The sequence below is a fragment of the Piliocolobus tephrosceles genome, chromosome 21 (assembly GCF_002776525.5).
Source record: "Piliocolobus tephrosceles isolate RC106 chromosome 21, ASM277652v3, whole genome shotgun sequence".
NCBI lineage: Eukaryota > Metazoa > Chordata > Mammalia > Primates > Cercopithecidae > Piliocolobus > Piliocolobus tephrosceles.
The window spans coordinates 31,211,437-31,230,638 of NC_045454.1; positions in this window are offsets into that span (position 1 = coordinate 31,211,437).

Here is a 19,202-nt window from a genome sequence, read left to right on the forward strand (position 1 = left end):
GGGTGCCATTACTGTCACTAGATCTTTCAGAAAATAAAAATCCTTAAAGTACAGAAGAATATTAATTTTGAGGAAACACATTACAAATATAAAGAGGGTGGTAGTATATTTACTTGTATCACAGATTTTATTGTACACATTTTGTACTACAGGAATGAATTTATATTGGACAAATTTCAATATAGTTAAAAAATATAAATTAAAAATATTTTCTAAAAAGTGAAGGAAATCGATTATTTAAAAACTTAAGAGAGAATTTTACTCTAAACAGTTGCTTTAGAGTCTTTCTTTTAAAGTACTATATTATTTTGAACATTAAAAATCAACAGTCTATTTCTTAGTGCTGGGTTCTCAGCACTTAGATGTACTTACCTACATCTGTAAATGAGCAAGCCATTTGAAATATATATATATGGTCATTTTGATTGGTAAATCACAGTTGCATAAATTTATGGGATACAATGTGATGTTTTAGTATATGTATGAAATATGAAATAATTAAGTTTTGTTTAATAACATCTATTAACTCACCTATCATTTTTGTGGTGGTACATTTCAAATGTACTCTTAGTTATTAATATACAATACATTATAGTTACTATAGTCACCCTCCTGTGCAATAGATCTCAAAACTTAAACCTATTTGAAAGTTTTTACTTTTTGTCAGCTCCCTTTTCATAAAATTTATATCCCTTCTGAACGTCAATATATGAGAATTTGCCAAGAATAGTATTAAAAACAGTCAACCACTATTATAGCCCCAGACTGTGAATCTAGTCTCTCAATGTAGAGTAAATTAAGAGAAGATTTATTTTTTTCAGCCGAGAACATAAGTGTATAAAACTAATGGGTAACAAACATGGCATTCGTTGCCAAAAAATAGTATGACAAGATTCAGTAAGTGTGTAGCTATGCAAATGACAGTTCAACTAAATTAAGACACTAATAGGTACATGTGAAACACATTGATGTGCAATGTGTTGCACCTCCACTCAGCACCTTTTTTTTGCCAATTTGTAAAGATATCAATTTCCCCTGAGTGACTCCGAAAGAATATTGAAAATTGAAAATTCTTTGTTCAGAGTAATTATTGGGAACATGGTTAAAACCTTTCTTCAATATTATGAAAAGTTTTTATAAATATCACTCCACTTCAAAAAGTCTTTTAGTAAAAGATTGTTTATTTATAGTACTCAATTTAGATTCGTAACAATTTCAATATTCCAGAGAAGTCAGAGACATTTAAATGTAAAGAAAATTCCATAAAACTTGAAATTCCTCTTGGTTAATAATTTTATTTTATTAATATAGAGAGAAATAGAAAATCAGTACTTCAGGCAAAATAACAGTTTTTGGCCAGAAGTATTAACAAAACTAGTGCTCTTGATTACCATTGTTAAAGTAAAAAGAGCATTGCCTGCTTTCCTGGAAGCAGCTGGCCTGTTTTCCACTGATATGAAGGGAGAAGGCATTGAAAATAGTGAAAGAGGGTGATATAAATGGAATACTTATATGAAATACAGTTTATAATAAAAAGTAGCATTTGATGTTTTACAACCATAGGGGAGACTATTAGCATGAGGTCATAATCTTATTTCTATTGACAAATTAACTTCACTTACAATATTCTTATTTCAGATAATATTTTTTCTGCTCTATTTGCTAGATTTTGGTCAAGTCTTATCTCAACTAAATAGAAATCAAAATAAATCTATTTTACCACAAGCATTTTGTTATTGATGCATCTGTTTATTTTGCTTAAAATACATTAGCTTTTGAAAAGATTTATAGTTTTGTTTCTGAGTGTTGTTTATTTATTAGAAGTTGCTGTCATGCTATAAAACTGCTATTCTCAGCTCTACTCACATTGGCTAATAGCAAGTGAAAGTGATGTGTGGATGAGAAGCAAATGTGTCTTCTCTGCATCTCTTTTTAATCAATTGGCTGAAGAAAGAAAATGCAGATAGAAGGTGAAAGAAAATATAATCCCTGAAAGATTGTGAAAAAGTACTTTTAGTCAGAAAAAAAGAAATGGTGATTTGAGCAGAATACATATTTTAAAATACTTTAAAAAAATTTTTTTTTGAAATATAAAAAAACTGACCAAATAAAGCCTCAATGAATTAAGTATAGCTCCCAGTATAACTCACAGTTAATAAAAGTTGACTATCCTATCTGTAGACAATATTTTTCATCAGCACTTTTCACCATACAGCTAGACCTCAGCTAACACTTATTATGTGTCATAAAAATGAATCACTTTAGAAGTCATCTTAATGAGACAATTTGTTAAGGGAAGTCAGGGACCCGGAATGGAGGGACCAGCTGTAGCTACAGCAGAGGATCACAAATGGTGAAGATTACATTTTAATATGGGCATTTATCACTTCCCTAAAAATACTCTTATAATTTCTTATGCCTGTCTGTACTTCAATCTCTGAACATAAATTGTGAAGATTTCAGACATTTGTCAGTTCCCAAATAATAGTCTTATAATTTCTTATGCCCATCTTACTTTAATCTCTTAATCCTGTTATCTTCATAAGCTGAGGATGTGTGTCACCTCAGAACCACTATTGTACAAATTGATTGTAAAATGTGTGTTTGTACAATATGAAATCAGTGGACCTTGAAAAAACAGAACAATTTTAGGGAACAAAGGAAGACAACCATAAGGTCTGACTACCTGTGGGGTCGGGCAGAATAGAGCCATAGTTTTCTTGTAGAGAGCCTATAAATGGACGTGCAAGCAAGGGAAGATATCACTGAATTTTTTTCCTAGTAAGGAATATTAAGACCTTGGGATAGGAATGCATTCCTGTGGGGAGGTTTATAAATAGCCACTCTGGGAGTGTCTGTCTTATGTGGTTGAGATAAGCACTGAAATATGCCCTGGTCTCTCCTGCAGTACCGTTAGGCTTAGGGTGGGAAAAAAACCTAGGGTGGTGAATTTCAGGTCAGACCAGTTCTCTGCTCTTGAACCCTGTTTTCTATTGTTTAAGATGTTTATCAAGACATGTGCACAGCTGAACATAGGCCCTTATCAGTAATTCTAATTTTTGCCCTTTGCCTTGTGATCTTTGCTTTTGTCCTTGCCCTGTTTCCTCAGAAGCATGTGACCTTTGTTTTGCAGCTCAGGTTTGCATCACAGTCCTACCAACATGTGATGTCACCCCCAGAGGCCCAGCTGCAAAATTCCTCTCTTTGTACTCTTTATTTCCTAGACTGGCCGACACTTAGGGAAAATAGAAGCTACATTGAAATACTGGGGGTGGGATCCCCCAATAACAGTTGACTTCTGGTACACAATTCAGAACATCTACAAAAGGAGTGGTGAGCACATTTCAACTGTGATGCAAAATCTTATTCATTGGCATTGGTAGCTGAGTGCTGTGTTAAGGATTCTCGAATCACTATTATGTGGAAGTAGATCATCATAAAGGTCTTCATTCTCATCTTCACACCAGGTTGGGTTGCTTTCTTTTCTCCAACTGTGTTTAAAACTGTAATGAGGGCCGGACGCGGTGGCTCAAGCCTGTAATCCCAGCACTTTGGGAGGCCGAGACGGGTGGATCACGAGGTCAGGAGATCGAGACCATCCTGGCTAACACGGTGAACCCCGTCTCTACTAAAAATACAAAAAATTAGCCGGGCGAGGTGGCCGGCGCCTGTGGTCCCAGCTACTTGGGAGGCTGAGGCAGGAGAATGGTGTGAACCCGGGAGGCGGAGGTTGCAGTGAGCTGAGATCCAGCCACTGCACTCCAGCCTGGGCGACAGAGCAAGACTCCGTCTCAAAAAAAAAAAAAAACTGTAATGAGGCTTTTGGGTTTGCATCTTTTTCTAGTTTCACACAGCTGCAGAGGCTTCAAGAAACTTACAATCGTGGTGCAAGGCAATGGGAAAGCAAAGACTTTCTGGTTGTGGCTGGAGAAAGAGCTACAACATACTTACTGGTCTCACTCCAGATGTTCTTAACATTCAGACATGGTGACCCAGCAATCATTGACATTCCAGTGCTGCTCAAATTTCAGCATGCATCAGAGTCCCTGCAAGGCTTACTAAGACACAGACTGCTGAGCCCACCTCTAAGACTTCTTTCATTTTAAGGAATAAAGAGCATTCCATTGTGTAAATATACCACTTTTTAAAGTTAATCACCTGTTGATGGACACTTAGGTTGATTTCATACCTTAGCTATTGTAAGTAATCCACTTTTTTTCCTTTTCTTATTTACGTATCTCTTTTTTCTTTTTATTTCTAGATACATTTTAGTTTTATACTATAAATCCTGACTGTTAAATGCCTTTATTTCTATGCCTTCTTTTGGTTAATATTTTGGCTGATTGAAACAATAAATTTAAAAAAAATTTTTTGGATCAAGGCCGTTACTTTATTATTAACATGATCTGAGACATAGCAATAAAAATCAACATTGATTAGTGAAACAACAATTTTCTAGCCCCTGGTAATCATTTTCTCTTCTGCCCAACATAAAAGTTGAATCTTTGTGTCATTTCTCACAGTTGTAAGAAACAAGCTTCTGATTAAATTGGTCAGCATATAATTTTGTAAAATTTTACTTTTTTAATCTATAACCAGAAAAGGTATTTTAAATATATATTTTACTCTATTATATTTAAATTCTTCAGAAAAACTAACCTCACAAAATATGCACTCACATTTTTTTGAAAATTAAAAATGCTTAAATATTTTTTACAAAATCTAAAAAAATATTTTTAGTTTGTTATAGAACATCTCTGAAATACTTCAAGTTACCTTCTTCTGACAGCAGATATATATTTTTCTATATTGCTATAATACAGCTTTGGCTGTCTTGTGGTCAACTCCCTCATTTTTATTCTATTTTCTTCTGCAGTATTTATGCTATGCATTTTATATTTTAAAAGTTGTAGACCATGCAATGTAATCTTCAAACAATTGACAAATGTTTTTCAATGTATAACTCTCTACTCAATCAGCAGTCACTTTACTTTCACTCCTCGAAGGCATTTTTAATGCCTGAAAAGCAAAGGGATTGTTCAGGTGAGTGTGTTGAGCTGGTCTTCTCCAGTGTCAATCTATTCACATTCACAAAACTGTTCTGGTGAAAGAGGGTGCACTTCAACACTATTATAACAGCAATATGGAAACGACATAATAGAATAAAATGTGAATCATGGCCTTCTAAGAAAATAAGTTAATTTTTCTCATTCTGTGTATGTGAGTATGAGGTAGTTGTAAGGTTGGGAATTGAGACTAAAGTGACAGAGAAGAACACTTCACATGAGTAGCACAAGAAGGTCCTGTGCAACCTTCTTGTTTGTCAAACATACCCAGAATGATTTTGTGAAGTATTATGTTGCTGTAATCATCACTTATTAGACTCTGATGGTCATTTTTTACTTTATGAATTTAAATACACTCTTATCATCATCCAGGGTCCTGTCCTTGAGGCTTAAGTGCTCAGACATAAAACTAGTAAAATATCGATGAAAGATGAGGTTTTGTGTGTGTGTGTGTGTGTGTGTGTGTGTGTTGAGATTGAGTCTCGTTCTGTCACCCAGGCTGGAGTGCAATGGTGTGATCTCAGTTCACTGCCACCTCCGCCTCCAAGGTTCAAGCAATTCTCATACCTCAGCCTCCTGAGTCACTGGGATTACAGGTGTGTACCATTATGCCCAGGTTGGTAGGTATGTGGTTATAAGGCACTGAGTCATGGGTTGGGGGCTCTCTGAGGACCCTTCCCTCGCTATCTACCTTAGGCTAGCTAGCTAATCCCTCTCAGTCACCTCTCAGGAGTGGAGACCCTAACTTCTGTTAGGGAGAATAGGCATTGATATTTTTGGCTATTCCTCGCTGGAGAGGAGTGCTGTGTAGTAAACAGCAGCTAGAATTTCTTCCAGGGCTGGTTTAAGTGTCTCGAAAGAAACGTGTGTTTATGCATCATTCCATTTGCATTACCACTTGGAACTTGATAGATTTTAGGGAAAAAGAAACAAGCCGGTTTAGTAGAGGACATGCAATGAAATGAAGCAAGGAGGGTAGGGAAAGCCTAAAAATGTTGAGGCTGCTGACACACCCCGATAACTGGTAGCTATAATTATGTTTCCTAAGATTTGGGGGCATGAGATTTGGCTTTGGTTAGCTCCCTTGATCTTACTTTCTGATAAAAGAAACCTGTGGGTTATTGGCACCTTATTTATTTCCATCACCCAACCGGATTTGCAGAATAATTGCTTAGAACTAGAGTATTGATTTAGATTTTTACATTACCCATCCCTTTCTTTTTTTTCTGAGCTGCAGGCAGAGATTTCTGGTTGACTTACAAGAATAAGCAGGGTTAGTTTAAAATGTCATCAAAAACTTTAAAACAATGAATGAGACTAGAAGTTGATGAGAAATATATGATAAGTTTTGAAACATAATTTTTTTTTTTAGATTTTGTTTTGTTAAAAACAACTCACAAGAGTCTGAATTGATTGCAAAATAGACTTTAGTATTATACTCAGCCTATTTGGCCATAGTGCAGCAAGAATAACTATCTCTCCATAGGCCTTTTTGATAGGCTTTGATGGAACTCTGTTCCAAAAGAAATCTTAGATAGGACTTTTTGAAGCTGGGCCAAGCCATGGATTTGTACCCTTAAATACCTGTGAGTTGGTTAAACTCCTGTATTTCTGAGGCTCCAAGAGAATACTGTTTCTGATTCTGTTACAAAGTGACATTTTTTTTACTCACCATAGGCCAGGAATTCTGTATGAGGACTATGTAGACAAGGTATGAGACCAGCTTTCCCAAGAGGCTGTTACTGTCTTTGCAACATAAACTTGATTTCTTAAAGGAAAACACATCCTTCCAGTAAAAGCTGTGGTAAAAGAACTAGCATTTTTCTATTGTGTTTCACTGCATAAGAAAATGGATTTTTTAACTGGGCACGGTGGCTCATACCTGTAATTGCAGCACTTTGGTATGCTGAGGTGGACAGATCACAAGGTCAAGAGATCAAGATTATCCTAGCCAACATGGTGAAACCCCATCTCTACTAAAAATATAAAAATTAGCTGGCCATGGTGGTGTATGCCTGTAGTCTCAGCTACTCAGGAATTGAGGCAGGAGAATCACTTGAACCTGAGAGACAGAGGTTGCAGTGAGCTGAGATTGTGCCACTGCATACCCACCCCAGACAGAGTGAGACTATGTCTCAAAAGAAAAAAAAGAATAGAAAATGGATTTTTGTTTCATTGATGCAAACAACTATATTGTTTTAAGTTAAGAATACTTATAGCCAGGCATGGTGGCTCAAACCTGTAATCCCAGCACTTTGGGAGGCCGAGACGGGCGGATCACGAGGTCAGGTGATCGAGACCATCCTGGCTAACACGATGAAACCCCGTCTCTACTAAAAAATACAAAAAACTAGCCGAGAGAGGTGGCGGGCGCCTGTAGTTCCAGCTACTCGGGAGGCTGAGGCAGGAGAATGGCATAAACCCGGGAGGCGGAGCTTGCAGTGAGCTGAGATCCGGCCACTGCACTCCAGCCTGGGCGACAGAGCAAGACTCTGTCTCAAAAAAAAAAAAAAAAAAAAGAATACTTATAACTAGTTGATAAAGGTTCCAAGATGACCGAATAGGATCAACTCCAGTCTACAGTCCGTAGCATGAGTGACGCACACAATGGATGACTTCTTCATTCTAAACTGAGGTACTGGGTTCATCTCATTGGGGCTTGTCGGACAGTGGGTGTAGCCTACGGAGTGTGAGCTGAAGCAGGGCAGGGCATCGCCTCACCCAGGAAGCTCAAAGCATTGGGATAATACCTTTCCTAGCCAAGGGAAGCCATGACAGACCGTACCTGGAAAATGGGGATACTCCCATCCTAATACTGTGCTTTTCCAATGGTCTTAGCAAATGGCACACCAGGAGATTATATCCCACGCCTGGCTCAGAGAGTCCCATGCCCGTGGAGCCTCACTCACTGCTGGCACAGCATTCTGACATTGAACTGCAAAGCAGCAGTGAGGCTGGCAGAGGGGCGTCTGCCGTTGCTGAGGCTTGAGTAGGTAAACAAAGCAACTGGGAACCTCAAACTGGGTGGAGCTCACGGCAGCTCAAAGAGGCCTGCCTACCTCTTTAGACTCCACCTCTGGGGGTAGGGCATAGCTGAACAAAACGCAGCAGACAGCTTCTGCAGACTTAATCTGCATAAACTGAACCAATGACAAAAACCACATGATTATCTCATTAGATGCGGAAAAGGCATACAACAAAACCCAACAGCCCTTCATGCTAAAAACTCTCAGTCAATTAGGTATTGATGGAACGTATCTCAAAATAATAAGAGTTATTTATGACAAACCCACAGCCAATAACATACTGAATGGGCAAAAACTGGAAGCGTTCCCTTTGAAAACTGGCACAAGACAGGGATGCCCTCTCTCGCCACTCCTATTCAACATAGTGTTGGAAGTTCTGGCCAGGCCAATCAGGCAAGAGAAAGACATAAAGGGTATTCAATTAGGAAAAGATGAAGTCAAATTGTCCCTGTCTGCAGATGACATGATTATACATTTAGAAAACCCCATTGTTTCAACCCAAAATCTCCTTAAGCTGCTAAGCAACTTCAGCAAAGTCTCAGAAAACAAAATTTTTCAGTATGCAAAAATCACAAGCATTCCTGGCCGGGCGCGGTGGCTCAAGCCTGTAATCCCAGCACTTTGGGAGGCCGAGACGGGCGGATCATGAGGTCAGGAGATCGAGACCATCCTGGCTAACACAGTGAAACCCCGTCTCTACTAAAAATACAAAAAACTAGCCAGGCGAGGTGGCGGGCACCTGTAGTCCCAGCTACTCGGGAGGCTGAGGCAGGAGAATGGCGTAAACTCAGGAGGCGGAGCTTGCAGTGAGCTGAGATCCGGCCACTGCACTCCAGCCTGGGCGACAGAACAAGACTCTGTCTCAAAAAAAAAAAAAAAAAAAAAATCACAAGCATTCCTATACACCAATAACAGACAGAGAGCCAAATCATGAGTGAACTCCCATTCACAATTGCTTCAAAAAGAATAAAATACCTAGGAATCCAACTTACAAGGGATGTGAAGGACCTCTTCAAGCAGAACTACTCAGTGAAATAAAAGAAGGACCTCTTCAAGCAGAACTACTCAGTGAAATAAAAGAGGACACAAATGAATGGAAGTACATTCCATGCTCATGGATGGGAAGACAGTATCGTGAAAATGGCCATACTGCTTAAGGTAATTTATAGATTCAATGCCATCCCCATCAAGCTACCATTGACTTTCTTCACAGAATTGGAAAAAACTACTTTAAAGTTCATATGGAACCACAGAAGAGCCCCCATTGCCAAAACAATCCTAAGCAGAAAGAACAAAGCTGGAAACATCACACTACCGGACTTCAACCTATACTATAAGGCTACAGTAACGAAAACAGCATGGTACTGGTACCAAAACAGAGATATAGACCAATGGATCAGAACAGAGGCCTCAGAAATAACACCACACATCTACAATCATCTGATCTTTGACAAACCTGACAAAAACAAGAAATGGGGAAAGAATTCCATATTTAATAAATGATGCTGGGAAAACTGGCTAGCCATATGTAGAAAGCTGAAACTGGATCCCTTCCTTACACCTTATACAAAAATTAATTCAAGATGGATTAAAGGCTTAAATGTTAGACCTAAAACCATAAAACCACAAAAACCCTAGAAGAAAACCTAGGCAATACCATTCAGGACATAGGAATGGGCAAGGACTTCCATGAGCATGGAATTTTCTTCCATTTGTTTGTGTCCTGTCTTATTTCATTAGCAGTGGTTTGTAGTTCTCCTTGAAGAGGTCCTTCACATCCCTTGTAAATTGTATTCCTAGGTATTTTATTTTCTTTGTAGCAACTGTGAATGGGAGTTCACTCTTGATTTGGCTCTCTGTTTGTCTGTTATTGGTGTATAGGAATGCTTGTGATTTTTACACATTGAAAACTTTTGTATTCTGAGAATTTGCTGAAGTTGCTTATCAGCTTAAGGAGACATGGGGTTGAGATGATGGGGTTTTCTAAATATACAATCAAGTCAGCAAACAGGGGCAATTCGACTTTGTCTTTTCCTAACTGACCCTTTATTTCTTTCTCTTGCCTGATTGGCCTGGCCAGAACTTCCAACACTATGTTGAATAGGCGTGGTGAGAGAGGGCATCCCTGTCTTGTGCCAGTTTTCAAAGGGAATGCTTCCAGGTTTTGCCCATTCAGTATGATATTGGCTATGGGTTTGTCATAAATAACTCTTATTATTTTGAGAAACATTCCATCAATATCTAGTTTATTGAGAGTTTTTAGCATGAAGGGCTGTTGAATTTTGTCAAAGGCCTTTTCTGCATCTAATGAGATAATCATGTGGTTTTTGTCAATGGTTCTGTTCATGTGATGGACTACATTTATTGATTTGCATATGTTGAACCAGTCTTGCACCCCAGGGGTGAAGCTGACTTGCTTGTGGTGGATAAGCTTTTTGCTGTGCTGCTGGATTTGGGTTGCCAGTATTTTATTGAGAGTTTTTGCATCAATGTTCTTCAGGGATATTGATCTAAAATTCTATTTTGTTGTATCTCTGCCAAACTTTGTTGTCAGGATGATGCTGGCCTCATAAATTGAGTTGGGGGGATTCTGTCTTTTTCTATTGGTTGAAATAGTTTCAGAAGGAATAGTACCATCTCCTTTTTGTACCTCTGGTAGAATTCCGCTGTGAATCCATCTGGTCCTGGACCTTTTGTGTTGGTAGGCTATTCATTATTTCCTCAATTTCAGAACCTGTTATTGGTGTATTCAGAGATTCAACTTCTTCCTGGTTTAGTCTTGGGAGAGTGTATGTTTCCAGGAATTTATCCATTTCTTCTACAGTTTTTAGTTTATTTGCATAGATGTGTTTATAGTACCCTCTGATGGTAGTTTGTATTTCTGTGGGATCGGTAATGATATCTCCTTTATCATTTTTTATTGCATCTATTTTATTCTTCACTCTTTTTCTTTATTAGTCTTGCTAGTGTTCTGTCCATTTTGTTGATCTTTTCAAAAAATCAACTCCTGGATTCATTGATTTTTTGAAGGGTTTTTTGTGTCTCTATCTCTTTCACTTCTGTTCTGATCTTAGTTATTTCTTGCCATCTGCTAGTTTTTGAATTTGTTTGCTCTTGCTTCTCTAGTGCTTTTAATTGCAATTGTAAGATGTCAATTTTAGATCTTTCCTGCTTTCTCTTGTGGGCATTTTGTGCTATAAATTTCCCTCTACACACTGCTTTAAATGTGCATCTCAGATTCTGGTATGTTGTGTCTTTTCTCATTGATTTCAAAGAGCATCTTTATTTCCACCTTCATTTCCATTATTTACCCAGTAGTCATTCAGGAGCAGTTTGTTCAGTTTCCATGTAGTTTTGCAGTTTTTAGTGAGTTTCTTAATTAGAATCCTGAATTCTAATTTGACTGCACTGTGGTCTGAGAGACAGTTTGTTGTGATTTCTGTTATTTTATATTTGCTGAGGAATGCTTTACTTCCAATTATGTCGTCAATTTTAGAATAAGTGTGATGTGGTGCTGAGAAGAATGTATATTTTGTTGATTTGGGATGGAGAGTTTTGTAGATGTCAGTTAGGTCTGCTTGGTGCAGAGCTGAGTTCAAGTCCTGGATATCCTTATTAGCCTTCTGTCTTGTTGATCTGTCTGATGTTGACAGTGGGTGTTAAAGTCTCCCATTTTTATTGCGTGGGAGTCTAAGTCTCTTTGTAGGTCTCTGGTGACTTGCTTTATGAATCTAGGTGCTCCTGTATTGGGTGCATATCTATTTAGGATAGTTAGCTCTTCTTGTTGCATTGATCCCTTCACCATTATGTAATGTCCTTCTTTGTCTCTTTTGATCTTTGCTGGTTTAAATTTTGTTTTATCAGCGACTAGGATTGCAACCCCTGCTTTTTTTGTTGTTGTTGTTGTTTTCCATTTGCTTGGTAGATCTTCCTCCATCCCTTTATTTTGAGCCTATGTGTGTATATAGATGTGAAATGGGTCTCCTAAATACAGCACACAGATGGGTATTGACTCTTTATCCAATTTGCCAGTCTGTGTCTTTTAATTGGGCATTTAGCCCATTTACATTTTAGGTTAATATTGTTTTTTTTTTTTTGAGGCGGAGTCTTGCTCTGTCGCCCGGACTGGAGTGCAGTGGTCGGATCTCAGCTCACTGCAAGCTCCGCCTCCTGGGTTTACGCCATTCTCCTGCCTCAGCCTCCCGAGTAGCTGAGACTACAGGCGGCCGCCACCTCGCCCAGCTAGTTTTTTTGTATTTTTAGTAGAGACGGGGTTTCACCGTGTTAGCCAGGATGGTCTCGATCTCCTGACCTCGTGATCCGCCCGTCTCGGCCTCCCAAAGTGCTGGGATTACAGGCTTGAGCCACCGTGCCCAGCCTAGGTTAATATTGTTTTGTGTGAATTTGATCCTGTCTTTTTTATATTAGCTGTTTGTTTTGCTGGTTAATTGATGGTTTCTTCATAACATTGATGGTCTTTACAGTTTGACATGTTTTTGCAGTGGCTGGTACCCATTGTTTCTTTCCATTCTTATTGCTTCCTTCAGGAGCTCTTGTAAGGCAGGCCTGATGCTGATGAAATCTCTCAGCATTTGCATGTCTGTAAAGGATTTTATTTCTCCTTCACTTATGAAGCTTAGTTTGGCTGGACATGAAATTATGGGTTGAAAATTCTCTTCCTTGAGAATGTTGAATATTGGCCCCCACTCTCTTCTGGCTTGTAGGATTTCTGCTGTGAGATCCGCTGTTAGTCTGATGGGCTTCCCTTTGTGGGTAACCTGACATTTGTCTCTGGCTACCCTTAACATTTTTTCTTTCATTTCAACCTTGGTGAATCTGACAATTATGTGTCTTGGAGTTGCTCTTCTAGAGGAGTATCTTTGTGGTGTTCTCTGTATTTCCTGAATTTGAATGTTGGCCTGCCTCGCTAGGTTGGGGAAGTTCTCCTGGACAACATCCTGAAGAGCATTTTCCAACTTGGTTCCTTTCTCCCCATCACTTTCAGTTGCACCAATCAGACGTAGATTAGGTCTTTTCACATAGTCCCATATTTCTTGGAGGCTTTGTTCATTTCTTTTTACTATTTTTCCCCTAACCTTGTCTTCTCACTTTATTTCATTAATTTTATCTTCAATCACTGGTAGCCTTTCTTCCACTTGATTGAATCAGCTATTGAAGCTTGTGCATGTGTCACGAAGTTCTCATGCCATGGTTTTCAGCTCCACCAGGTCATTTAAGGTCTTCTCTTCACTGTTTATTCTAGTTATCCATTTGTCTAACCTTTTTTCAAGGTTTTTAGGTTCCTGGTGGTGGGTTTGGACATGCTCCTTTAGCTCAGAGAAGTTTGTTAATACCGACCTTCTGAAGCCTACTTCTGTCAACTCATCAAAGTTATTCTCCATTCAGCTTTGTTCCATTGCTGGTGAGGAACTGCAATCCTTTGGAGAAGAGGTGTCCTGGTTTTTAGAATTTTCAGCTTTTCTGCTCTGGTTTCTCCCCATCTTTGTGGTTTTATCTACATTTGGTCTTTGATGTTGGTGACCTACAGATGGGGTTTTGGTGTATATGTCCTTTTTGTTGATGTTGCTTCTATTCCTTTCTGTTTGCTGGTTTTCTTTCTAACAGTCAGGTCTCTCAGCTGCAGGTCTGTTGGAATTTGCTGGAGGTCCACTGCGGACCCTGTTTGCCTGAGTATCACCAGTGGATGCTGCAGAATGGCAATTATTACAGAACAGCAAATATTGCTGACTTATTCTTCCTCTGGAAGATTTGTCCAAGAGGGACACCCACCTATATGAGGTGTCTGTTGACCCCTACTGGGGGGTGTCTCCCAGTTAGGCTACATGAGGTCAGGGATTGACTTGAGGAGGCAGTCTGTCCATTCTCAGAGCTCAAATGCCATGCTGGGAGAACCACTGCTCTCTTCAGGCCTGTCAGACAGGAACGTTTTAATCTGCAGAAGCTGTCTGCTGCCTTTTGTTCAGCTATGCCCTGCCCACAAAGGTGGAGTCTATAGAGGCAGTAGGCCTTGCTGAGCTGCAGTGGGCTCTACCCAGTTCGAGCTTCCCGGCCACTTTGTTTGGCTACTCAAGCCTCAGCAATGTTGAATGCATCTCCCCCAGCCAGGTTGCTGTGTTGCCATTGGATCTTAGACTGGTGCATTAGCAGTGAGCAAGGCTCCTTGGGTGCAGGACCTGCTGAGCCAGGTATGGGAGAGAATCTTCTTGTGTTTGCCGGTTGCTAAGACCTTGGGAAAGGTGCAGCATCTGGGTGGGAATGTCCTGTTTTTCCAAGTGCAGTCTGTTCCGGCTTCCCCTAGCTAGGAAAGGGAAATCCCCAAACCCCTTGTGCTTCCTGGGTGAGGTGATGCCCTGCTCTGCTTGGGCTCACTCTCCATGGGCTGCATCCACTGTGCATCCAGTCCCAGTGAGATGAGCCAGGTACCTCAGCTGGAAATGCAGAAATCACCCGTCTTCTGCTTCAATCATGTTGGGAGCTGCAGACCACAGCTCTTCCTATTTGGCTATCTTGGAATAGATCTCCAATTTTTACAATCTTTTAGAAATTTTGATATAGAGCAGATTAGCATCTTAAGAAAGCCTTGCTGTGCTTTCATTTAAATGCTTAATTTAAAGGAACACCATATGATATTCCTTTGAAGTTTGTTTGTGTATACCAATCTTAGATTTTCTGAAACATAATAAAGTTTTTTTTACGTTGTATTTAACATACAAAAGTACAAAATATATCCAGACAGGCAGGAACTATGGCTGCCACTTTAAAAAACAAATGTTTTGGCCAGGCGCGGTGGCTCACGCCTGTAATCCCAGCACTTTGGGAGGCCGAGGCGGGCAGATCACAAGGTCAGGAGATCGAGACCACAGTGAAACCCCGTCTCTTCTAAAAATACAAAAAATTAGCCGGGCGTGGTGGCGGGCGCCTGTAGTCCCAGCTACTCGGGAGGCTGAGGCAGGAGAATGGCGTGAACCCGGGAGGCGGAGCTTGCAGTGAGCTGAGATCGCGCCACTGCACTCCAGCCTGGGGGGCAGAGCGAGACTCTGTCTCAAAAAAAAAAAAAAAAAAACAGATGTTTTAGCATGATACACTATTCTGTGTATGTACGGATAAATAATCAAACTTTAAACTTTTCAAATCATAAACAGATACATTATTTGTTACTTTGAGCCTTTAATATGTAAAACACATATAGTTTACTCTTCTTAGTTTAAAATCTACTTACTTAGAACAATTCAACTAATGCAAGACTATGGGAAACTTCAAAAGCCATACAAATGTCAATTTCATTTTCAAAATTATAAGAACTAAAAAAAAAAAAAAAGCTAGAGCACGACACTTCAGTTTTTAAAAAAAGATAAATAACTTTTTATTTGCACTTGTGATGAGAATCACCTTTATTCATTTAGGAATAAATAGGAAATGATGCAGTTGTAACTCACTGTGTGGTGACTGTGATGGTATTTACTGTCCTAGTGGACCAGAATCGTCAGCACCTTACCACGTTCACTGCTGTCCTTTCGCTCTGTCACTAAGATTAGTTTCTGAGACTCATCAACTCTTCTGTCATGGTGTGAACTGTTTTGCACTGCATTAGCATCTGCCTTTGGTTCCTGCTAATTTTCTGTGACTTTCATTTTTCTTGTCCTCTAGTGTTTGCTTCGCTGCTCCACTTTGAGGAGTTTGGGCAGCTTCACCCTCAGCCGCTCCAACAGTTCGTCCATTTGGCTGAAGCTCTCCGTTCTTCTGTTCTTGGCGTCTGAGATTTGTCAGCAAGGCGGGGTTTACAGGGACCAGGGCTACCGCCGCCTCCCGCCTGCGGGGCACCTCCTTCACTTCTGGCGGGCACCAGTTCCAGTCGTGACCCAGCTGAGCACAGCAGGAACCACCGCAGCAGCCGGAGCACCCACGCCCAAGGTCGCCCAGCGCAGGGACCCCTGGGCTCAAAGCCGGGGTCGGGGCTCAGCTCGGTGCGCGGAAATCCGCCGTCAACCAGGGCATTTCCCACAGCTGGGCGAGCCCTCCTCGACCTGCGGGGCCAGTTCCTCCCACTGGCTTTCTGCTGCCACCTCCCTTTCCACCAGAGGGACGCTCAGGATTGTGCAGGGGTAGGTAGACACCGTGAAGAGTCCAGGGAAGTGAGGAGGGGCTGGGCCGGGCAGGCTCAAGCCCAGCGCAGGGCCGCACCCCTCACGCCTAAGCAGAGATCAGCCACTGCCACCGCAACAAGGACAGAGGGGCCCAGGGTCCCCCAGCCAGCCTCCCTCTGCGTCAGGAGGGAACTATTTCCAAAAAAAAAGTATAGAGTAGAACTGGCATATCTGACCGAACCGAGTTTTCAGTTTTTCTTTCCTCTCAAATTATGCTCGCCTAAAGTAAGATTTCGTTTTTCATCCTCACGTGGCAATTTAATTTTATAATGGTCACAAACTTAGAAACTAAAAATTTTACTCTATTTTACCTAAGAATGCCGAAGTAACATCAAACTTTTAATAGTGCTTTCTGAATTTTACAGTTTATTGCCTTCTATTTGATTGTATCAACTAAACAATAATAGATAAAGTCTTGGTTTGCACAGCTTGACCGTTTACAAGGGGAATTTATTCATTTAACTGATAAATGTGTGTGGAGCACACACGTTGTGCCATACTTTCTGCTAGCCTTATGAGATAAAATGGAGAAAAAATAAATTTTGCTCTTTACTCTTATAAAACTTTCAGTCTTGCTGCATAAAATCCTCACACACTCCTGTCAAGTCAATACCTCTAAAGTCTTCTATTAACCTCCCACCCTGTAGTGACCTCTATCTGAATTTTGTGTTATTTACTTTATGCAATTGTGTCTATTAACAGTATATATTTCAGCGTTACCTACTATTTGCCTGTCTATACATGATAGCCTGAGTTTTCATCTGCGACTTGCTTTTTTATTTATAATTGGTTTATTTTCATGTTGCTTTGCATAGCTATAGCTCTCCATTTTCACTATTGCATAGTGTAAATATACATCAATTTATAAATCAAGTCTATTGCCAGTGGATATTTGTGCATTCCAGATGTTGCATATCTTTTACCAACTCTTGGAATTGCTAGACACAATTTTTTGACAAAATGGTTAATTAGAAAGACATACTATTTATAGTTTTATTGAGCATTTCCATAGTTACTAATGAAGTTAGCATTTTTCATAAGTTTGTGCTTTAAGACTTGTCATCTGTCCTATTTATGTTTTCCATTTCCTTGTTTATTCATACATATTCTGTAATATATATTTTCTAAATACTAATTTTTTGTACTATGTGTTTTTAAACTATTTTACCCCAGTTATGGTTTGCCTTTTCACCATCTTTATTAAAACAGGCTTTTATGTTTTTGATAATCAAAAATTCTTAAAATTGATACAGTCTGGCCGGGCACGGTGGCTCAAGCCTGTAATCCCAGCACTTTGGGAGGCCGAGACGGGCGGATCACGAGGTCAGGAGATCGAGACCATCCTGGCTAACACGGTGAAACCCCGTCTCTACTAAAAAATACAAAAAACTAGCCGGGCGAGGTGGCGGGCGCCTGTAGTCCCAGCTATTCAGGAGGCTGAGGCAGGAGAATGGCATGAACCCGGGAGGCGGAGCTTGCAGTGAGCTGAGATCCGGCCACTGCACTCCAGCCCTGGGCGACAGAGCGAGACTCCATCTCAAAAAAAACAAAAAAACAAAACAAAACAAAAAATTGATATAGTCTAAGTTATAAATATTTTAATGCATTTTTTTTTTTTTTTTAGATAAAGTCTCACTCTATCACCCAGGGAGTGCAATGGTGCAATCTCAGCTCACTGCAATCTTTGTGCAATCTTCACCTCCTGGGTTCTAGGGCTCTTCATGCCTCAGCCTCCCGAATAGTTGGGACAACAGACATGCGCAGCACACCCTGCTGATTTTTGTGTTTCTCATTGAGACAGGATTTTACCATGTTGGTGAAGCTGGTCTGGAACCCCTGACTTGACGTGATCTGCCTGCCTGGGCCTCAAAGAATGCTAGGATTACAGGTACAAGCCACCGCTCCCAGCCTATGTATAATTTTTACATTGTGCGATGTCTAAGAATATTTTATTTTCCCACAATTATAGTAACACTATTGTTCTTCATGTTCTCATGGAAGTTTTGTTTTTTGTTATGTTTTGTTTTTTGTTTTTGAGACAGAGTCTCACTTTGTCATCCAGGCTGGAATGCAGTGGCGCAATCTTGGCTCACTTCAACCTCCACCTCCCAGGTTCAAGCGATTCTTCTGCTTCAGCCTCCCAAAGCACCATGCCCAGCTAATTTTTGTATTATTGGTACAGACAGGGTTTCACCATATTGGCCAGGCTGTTCTCGAACTCCCCACCTCATGATCTGCCACCTCGGCTTCCCAAAGTGCGAGGATTACAGGCATGAGCCACCCCACCGGGCCTCTCCTAGAAGTTTTAAATCCTCGATACATATGCACAATTTTTGTGTTAGTTGCTTTGCAAGGATCCAATCTACCTAGGTAGACCCAATAGTTTATTAGTTTATCGACTCGTTCTGCTTTGTCAGTATAATTGTATAACTGATTTCTCATTTTAACCTGTTGGCTGAAACCATGGATGCAATGTTTAATAAAAATCTTGAACACCAACGTAATTATTACATTTATGACATTAAAATACAAGCTTTCAGTAGTTTATTATGTACATTTGCTGTACTTTATTTGAAATACCTTGTATATTTAGAAAGTAAAATGAAATATTCTTTTATTTCTAGTTACCAAATTCTTGTTCTGTGCCTATTTTATGTAGACATGTAGATCATACAATGTTCAACTTATCCTGTACTCTTAAGATAAACTTATTGATGGTTTTATTCATTTTATACAGAGAAAGAGTCACTTTGTTTGTAATTGGTTTAAAAAAAAATTTTGTCTTGACTGGGTGCAGTGGTTCATGCCTGTAATCCCAGCACTTTGGGAGACCAAGGCGGGTGGATCATGAGGTCAGGAGTTCGAGACCAGCCTGATCAACATAGTAAAACCCTGTCTGTACTAAAAATACAAAAATTAGCCTGGCATACTGGCATGTGCCTATA